The 7,363-nt window shown below is 43.7% G+C and overlaps 1 long non-coding RNA gene across 1 annotated transcript; it reads right to left on the reverse strand.

Annotated features, from left to right (window-relative positions):
* Window positions 1-1,031: 1,031 nt before the first annotated feature.
* Window positions 1,032-5,611, reverse strand: LOC104911555 (uncharacterized). Its single transcript, XR_794001.3, has 3 exons — window positions 5,320-5,611; window positions 4,054-4,113; window positions 1,032-1,232 (listed from the first exon to the last, which is right to left on the reverse strand). It is a non-coding gene; the product is annotated as an uncharacterized LOC104911555 (long non-coding RNA).
* Between the last annotated feature and the right edge of the window lie 1,752 nt (window positions 5,612-7,363).

The raw sequence follows: 7,363 nt of genomic DNA on the forward strand, positions 1-7,363 counted from the left end.
ATGCTTACGAGAGCCTCGCTTGAAATAAAGATTATAAAAATGTAATGTCTAGCAATTGTAATATTATCCTCAGAGTAAGAATGAGAGACAAACAGATACATAGGTAAGCAGACAGATAGATTTCTTAATTGAACTCCCTGCTTGGCTGTATTTCCTTTAGGCAAGTACCACAGATGAGTAACAATAAAGGACTGCAAGGAAGAACATGTAGGGTTTTTTAACAAATTTGATTTATCTTAGGAAAGCTTTTACATTTCATCAGTCTGTACTGAAAATCCCTAAATAATTCAAAGCATTCAAATGGTCTAATGTTAACAGAATAGCACTGCTCACAGGTGCTTAAAAGCAGAAAACAAGGTAACCATTTTCTCTTTTAAAATACTAATAATATTTCACTTCCCTGCTCCAGAGTATTTAATATCATATATAAATCAATAGCTACCCCACTATCTATCAACAAATAAAAAATTACATTTGTACCCATCCCCAGATGCTCAGAAAACATTTATTCCAGTCATTTAATCACAAAGCTGTTATTGCAGAGGAAGTTCAAGCAGACGTGAATACATAGAGCCGAAAATAGAGAGCTGTGCTGAGGACTTCGCTGCAATAGCAGTCTCTTCCAAAGCAAGCTGCTTCCCACTTTCCCAGGAGATGTAGTAGGTATCTCTTCACTTCTCAAAACAATAACTGGTATGGTAAAGCTCAGTCAAGCAAAGCAAAACTTCACTCACTTTGCTTTTCACAGTCAACATCCAAATGCAACAGGGAACCCTTGTTGGTCTGATCAGGAAATCTCTCTCTCTCCCTCAAAGGACCTGGAGTCCCCAAATGTCTTCACGCTGGGGCCTCCATCATAAAAGGAATTGCATAACAAGACCCATCTGCCTCTGTAGAAAAATGTGCTTGTCTTGGATGAACACTCTTCTTTTGTGCTTTTCTGAATGGACCTACATATGGGAAAAGTGAAAATACCCCTCTTCACCCCATAGAAGCCTTATTTTACTGAAAGCAGGAGCACTTCTCTCCCCAGTTTCTCACTGTCCTTTCGATGCCACCTGCCTGCTACTTGGAGATTGGATACTTACGCATGAATGTGTTGCATGTGCGTGTGTGAATATACATACAGACACCACATAAGATTCAGAGGAAGAGTCCAGAATTTACATGAGAGGAGTAGCTTTTTATTCACTGGCATTTACACTGTCTTCCTTCTGCACATCTGTGAAAGCCTGGGAGCAGAGATGACTGAATTAGGCTACACCTAAGTAAAAACACTTAACAAATATTAAGTAAATGGATCTCCTTCCCATCTCAATGAGATCTATCCTTTTTGTCTGCAAGAAGGCTGGATGCCCAGATGACTTGCCAGAGTTCAGAAAGCAGAGTGGTGATACGTTCTCCCAACTCCCCATCCCATGCAAACCTGTTCTTCCTTCCAGACGGGCTGAGTATGTTTACCAAGTCTCTACCTTTGTTTTTTCTCACCTTCCATTCCCACAGGGAGCCCTCAAGCATGTATTTATTTGCACTTTGAACCTGTGCTTGCTTGCACAGAGATGCTTCAGCTCAGGCTGGGACCTGACTGCTTTAAGGGAGACAGAGACAAGGTTGTCTGAGTGCCAGTAAAGCTCCAATGCCTTTGCCTGGCATTCCACCCCAGTGCTCAAAGTTCTACTGCAGCTGATACCAACAAGCAGGAAAGAATCCTACAATGGTTCAGAGTGATGCATGTGCAGCCCAAATGCCCGTGTGAAAGTGCAAAAAAGTGCAGAGACTGGTGCAGCCTAAGCTTCACTTTCCACAGCACAAACAGCTTCATGCATATTCTAATGCATGCTTTTAATGTTTCTGAGTGTGAGAATGGCTTATTATGTCAGATTTAGTTCTGGGTTCATTTAAAGTCTTGCATCCTTTAAATGCTGGGTTACAGAAAACGCTGATGTGTATATGTGTGTAAATACACGTCTGGCCCTCTGAAAAATAACAGCCCTGAGATGAACGGACTGACAGGTTCAAAACCTGGTGTAAGTGGGTATTTGGGTGGCACCTCTCCATCTCAGCCCCAAGGAGGATGCCACAGCTCCCTGTGCACTGGGGCTACGGGCTTAGGAGAGCCACCACGGCTTTGGGAGGCTACTCAGCCCCAGAGGGCAAACTCAGACAAGGTCAGTATGAGCTGATCCCAGTCCAAATCCACTCTTCAGGTAGCAGATCAAGACTAACTATATTTGCTCAGAAATTGCACAGATCTGTCTGCTTGTGGGATTTATGCTAGCTTGATGAAGAGGTTGGCTCCTATCCTCAGCTGAACTCTCATGGCTCAAAGTTGTGCTGGTTTTTCTGTGTCCTTTGGGGTGAAAAATGTCTTGCAGCTGCTGCTTAAAATTATTTCCCTTATGTTTCAACATTCTCCAGATGAATGTCACCTAAAGCAGTACTCTGAGAGACTGCAATCAAGATTGCCCATCGCCAACAACCAGACTAAAAATAAAGAGCCACAGTATGAGACTGAGAGAGAAGCAGTACGACCTCTGGCAAAATACATCCAATGCTGAAAAGGCCTCACCCTTCCAGTCCTGTCCTCTCCATGCTAAAGGAAGCTTCTATCTGAAAGCATCCCCTTCCAATGCCCTCAAGATGATGTGTAGAAAGCAGCAGGTGAGCTGACCTGTCTCTTTCTTAATTACCAGTTTTCAATAGCCATGAAGTATTGTCTGGTCAGTAAATATGGTGGAGAAAAAGAGAAGTCAGTGGGGCATTTATTTGCCTCTTGGAGGAACTTGGAAACATGCTACCAAATACTTGTTTTTGACCCAAGAGCTAACGGATCATTGTGTTTTTTTCTCTTGTTTCAGCTTATGTGGAGATGAATTAGGATGAAAGGATCTGCAAAAGAAGTGGAAAGCCAAGGAAGACATTGGCTGAGGAGAGCTTCATTCCCTGCCTGCCAAGAAGGAGGGAGAGCAGCAATGTTTTAGAAGAACTGGGGTGTGAGTAAGGAAAGGAGACAAGGTATGTCAAATTGCTCTCCACTGTGAATCCATAACTGAGACCTCAAAGTTTTGCCTGGTATACCAATTTTTGCATATTATATCTGAGATGGCCTGAAATATTAATTTCCTTTCTTCCTAATTAGTATTTAGATTTCATGAAGAATCAGTTCATTTGTCAAGTTGACCTTGCCCAGAACAGAGTCTTGAGATGTATCATTTATGTGCTGCCAGCAGCACCTATATTTGAGTTAAGTGGAAGTATTTTGTGGCAGCTGATGCACGAGTCCATCAGAGTGTTAGGGCCAATCCTACCCCTGACCCAAAAGCCTTCCTGAATTTTGCTTGCAGTAATTTTGCCAAATGAAGATGCTAAAAAAAATGATGTGACACTCTACCCTTCTGAAAATAAAAGGCCACATCTTTGAACAGCAGTAGTGAGATGCTTTATTTGTGCTCATTTACCCCATGCCTGGGAGACACAAATTCTCAATCACTATTGCTACACAGTGTTACATGGGAAATAAAGTGCTTTGTGTGAATGATCATATTTTAAACCAGACTCTAAGCACCCAGTTGAGAAAGTATAATACTGTATTTGAAATGAAAACATGGCTCAAGAAAGGAAGGAAGGAGATTCTAGCTCTTACTTCACATTTTTGCAAGTTTCCCAAGCTCCATCCTGAGCACACTGTGTCCCTAGTGTCCTGCACCATCCACATAGAACTGATCAAGGCAGGAGAGCCAAAAATCACTTTGTATTCTCATTTGAATGAAAGAATTCCCAGTTAAAACCACAGCATTCAGGCTGATTTGATAACTTGTTTGTCCCACTGTTTTTTAAGAGATTACAGAGCTATAAATATGTTTTTTCAGGGGAGGACTTAACTGCCAAGAACAAGCAGCTGATGTTATATTATTAGATTCAAGACTAGAAAGAAGAGTCTAGACATTCCCTTATTATGAAAATAAGAATTGTTACTTAGCATTTCTTCTCTGTGCTGTGAAGTGATAAATATGATCAACGCATCTAATACCTCAAGACAAGACACATTCTCACCTTCAGCTTTCTGCTCCCTGAAATGTTTTATGTGGGTCCACACAATTGACGACACGTCTCCTGGGGGAAAAAAAAACCTAAAAATTACATATACAAAATTCATAAATATTTTACAAGAGATTCCTTTTTCAACATGGGATTTCAGGCATGACAAGAGAAGGAAGCATCATGGCTGAGTTAGGGAAGGAAGGGAGAAAGTTCTCTTCTTTAGTTGATCTAGTAAAAGCTCCTCTACCCTTGGGCCGTTGATGCATAGTGCCTACAAAGAGCTTTCCTGCATATTTACCTGGCTTCATGTATTGCACAGAGCACTGGGGTTGCAGCCCTGTGGATTGGTGGGCCCATGGGTGTGGTGTGAATGGGTACAGTTCTGTTTATTTAATGCCACTGGAGCCACACACATTGGTATTCCGACCCCCAAAGATTTGGCAGAAGACAGCATGTGATGCCCATCACCAAAGAGATTTGGTTGCTTGTTTTTTGTGATGAAGAGTAAGTTGTTCCACATAAATAGCTTACTGCTTTGTAAACGCTCCAGAAGCGAGGGCCTGATCCAGGTTTATCTGCTGCTAGCACTTCAGGCAGGTTGGCAGTGTCCTAACTCGTGCTTGCCAGAGTATATAATTGTCAAATCTTACAACGACCAGTGTTTCTAGTCATATTTTATCCTAGAACATGGCTATCAGCTCATATCTATGCCTTATTTACACTGGAATTTAGAATCATGTATGCAAACATATGCTAAATCCCTTGGCTAAATCCAAGTGACAGCATACATTAAAACATCTTGTCCAGGATATTCTGCAGCTCTGAAATGCAGCATGATCCACAGCAGGCTCTGAACCGAGAGACAGCCACTGAAGCAGCACAGGTGAGACGTACTTTGCACAGCTGTGGCACCTTCCAGTGTATTCCCCATGAAGGCACAGCAGTCCCACAAGGATACACCGTGCTGGCATCTGCTCTCAGCATGCCCAGTGAAACACGGAGGAGGAGCTGCTAGAGAAGCAGGAAATTCTGCCTGCTGGAGAGTTTTCTAATTAGTATCATTTCTGGAGGTAAAGCACATAATCCCAGGGTTCAGGGCTGACCTGATTACTGGAGGAAGGCAGTGTCTATCCCTGGTTGCCCACAGTTTTTCTGACTCTGGAATATACCTATTATACGCTCACGTAACTGGCCTGTACCATTTCTCACGAGGAAATGAGCCAGCAGCCCGGAGAATTGCCTTTCCCCAGGCAGAGAGGTTGGGTGGGGTATCTGTACCTGAGCACCATAGTCACATGAACAGCACATAGTCACAAGAACAGGTGAGCATGGCAGTCTGTCTTCCAGGAGCTAGACTCGGTGATTCTTGAAGAGGTCTTACAAATTGAGGTTTTCTATAACTCCATCATTCACCCATATATCTGCACCCCTGCAAGTGCTCCAGAAGCCAGGACCTGCATGGGATGTGCTCCAGTCCCAAGGAGCCCTCGCTCCTCACGGCACTGCAATGAAAAAGACAAACGCACTATGCTTCACAGCCCTCATCCCAGCAGTCAGGTTTCATCACATCTGTCTGAATGCACTGATAATCTCCCAGGGAAAGGCACAGACGGCAGCACCGGCATATAAGGCAAAGCACTGCAGAGCCCTTCCTCCTGTCCTGACGCAGCCAGCGCAGCCAGAGGAGGCCATGTACATCTTATCTGAGATGCCAGAGTGTTGCCTGCATGAGCAGAGGCCTGCATTATCAGAAAAGAGGCTATTTTCGGTTTTTTAGCTCACCCCCTGAGCTGGGGGTGACCTGTTCTGCAGGAGCACACAGTGCACAGCAGTTGGGGATTTCAGGCAGTGCAGTGGGTCACCCTGCATCCTCACCGGTCCTGGCAGCAAAGCAGAACAAGCTCAGTGCAATGAGCCACGTGTCACCGCTTTAAGATCATTTAAAGCTTTTTTTTTTTTTGCCTAAACTGCTAAGCTACTGACTTGTATTTTTTATCCCATGCACCAGAGAAGAGAGGGAGTGCAGTAGGAGCAAATAGATGTAAAATCTATGATTTTAATAGCAGGATTATTTTAATACATGGAATAAAATTCTATTCTGTTTAAAAAGTCGATAACTTACCACATTTTTATTCACACTGCACTAAAAAAATCCACACAGTTGAAGCAATAATTTATTCTTTGACAACAGGAAACAGCTGATAAAAGAAAATCTCTTTTGTTTTGGGTTTGCAGACTATTTCCCATGTGTTGTGTTTGCTTTGGCTGTCTCTCCAGTATCCGCTGGTAGAGATGAGAAGGAGGGGAAGGCAAGGGTGTTGCTCCAAACACAGGACCCCTGGATGCTATTCTCCTCCATATAAAGTTAGCAAGGGTTCTCCTGAACCATTTACCTTCTCACCAGTGCTATTTAAAATGACTTGTATGAGCCTGCTGTCTTAGCACAGCTCCAGAAACTCTCTGGAAACAAATCACAAATGTCCAAAGAAAAGACCGGCTAGGAAGTCCATAGACTGGAGACAGGAACAACAACAAAAAAAAAGGAATAGCCTAAATAAACCAGTGCACGGCTTCTCTCACGTGTTACTCTGCAAGCCTTTTGTGCTCAGCCGACGTCTCTGCTTCCTGAAGGAAGCACTCCTCAGTGATAGTCACCGAGAGCACTGGCAGTCTGGCCTCCCTTTCCTTCAGCATTTTGCCATGTGCCTTGTCCACTTGGCTGCACGGTCAAATGAGGCCACGGAGTTGTCCCTTCTCAGTGCTTTAGGTGAAGGATTATGGTGTGAAGGATTGCTCCTGTCACTGGAGGAACAGCATCACTACTAAGTCTTGCATTCATGTTTTCAATCTTTTATTTCCCCTTGAGAACCCTCCAGGGGTCTTGGAGTTGGAAAATATCAGGATATCAGATCTTTCCTGTCCAATACTGCATCCATATTTGGGCCCCTCAGCACAAGAAGGACCTGGAATAGGTAGAAGTGGTCCAGAGGAGGGCCACGAAGATAATCAGAGGGCTGGAGTACCTCTCCTATGAAGATAGGCTGAGGGAGCTGGGCTTGTTTAGTTTGGAGAAGAGAAGGCTCCAGGGAGACCTCATTGTGATCTTCCTGTACTTCAAGGGAGCATACAAGCAGGAGGTAAACCAACTTTTTACACCATCTGTTAGAATAAAGCGGAATGGCTTTAAACTAAAAGAAGGAAGATTTAGATTAGATGTTAGGAATAATTTCTTTACTCAGAGGGTGGTGAGGTCCTGGCACAGCTGCCCAGAGAAGCTGTGGTGCCCCATCTCTGAAGGTTCTCAAGGGCAGGTTGGATGGGC

This window comes from Meleagris gallopavo, chromosome 6 (genome assembly GCF_905368555.1).
Source record: "Meleagris gallopavo chromosome 6, MGAL_WU_HG_1.1, whole genome shotgun sequence".
Lineage (NCBI taxonomy): Eukaryota > Metazoa > Chordata > Aves > Galliformes > Phasianidae > Meleagris > Meleagris gallopavo.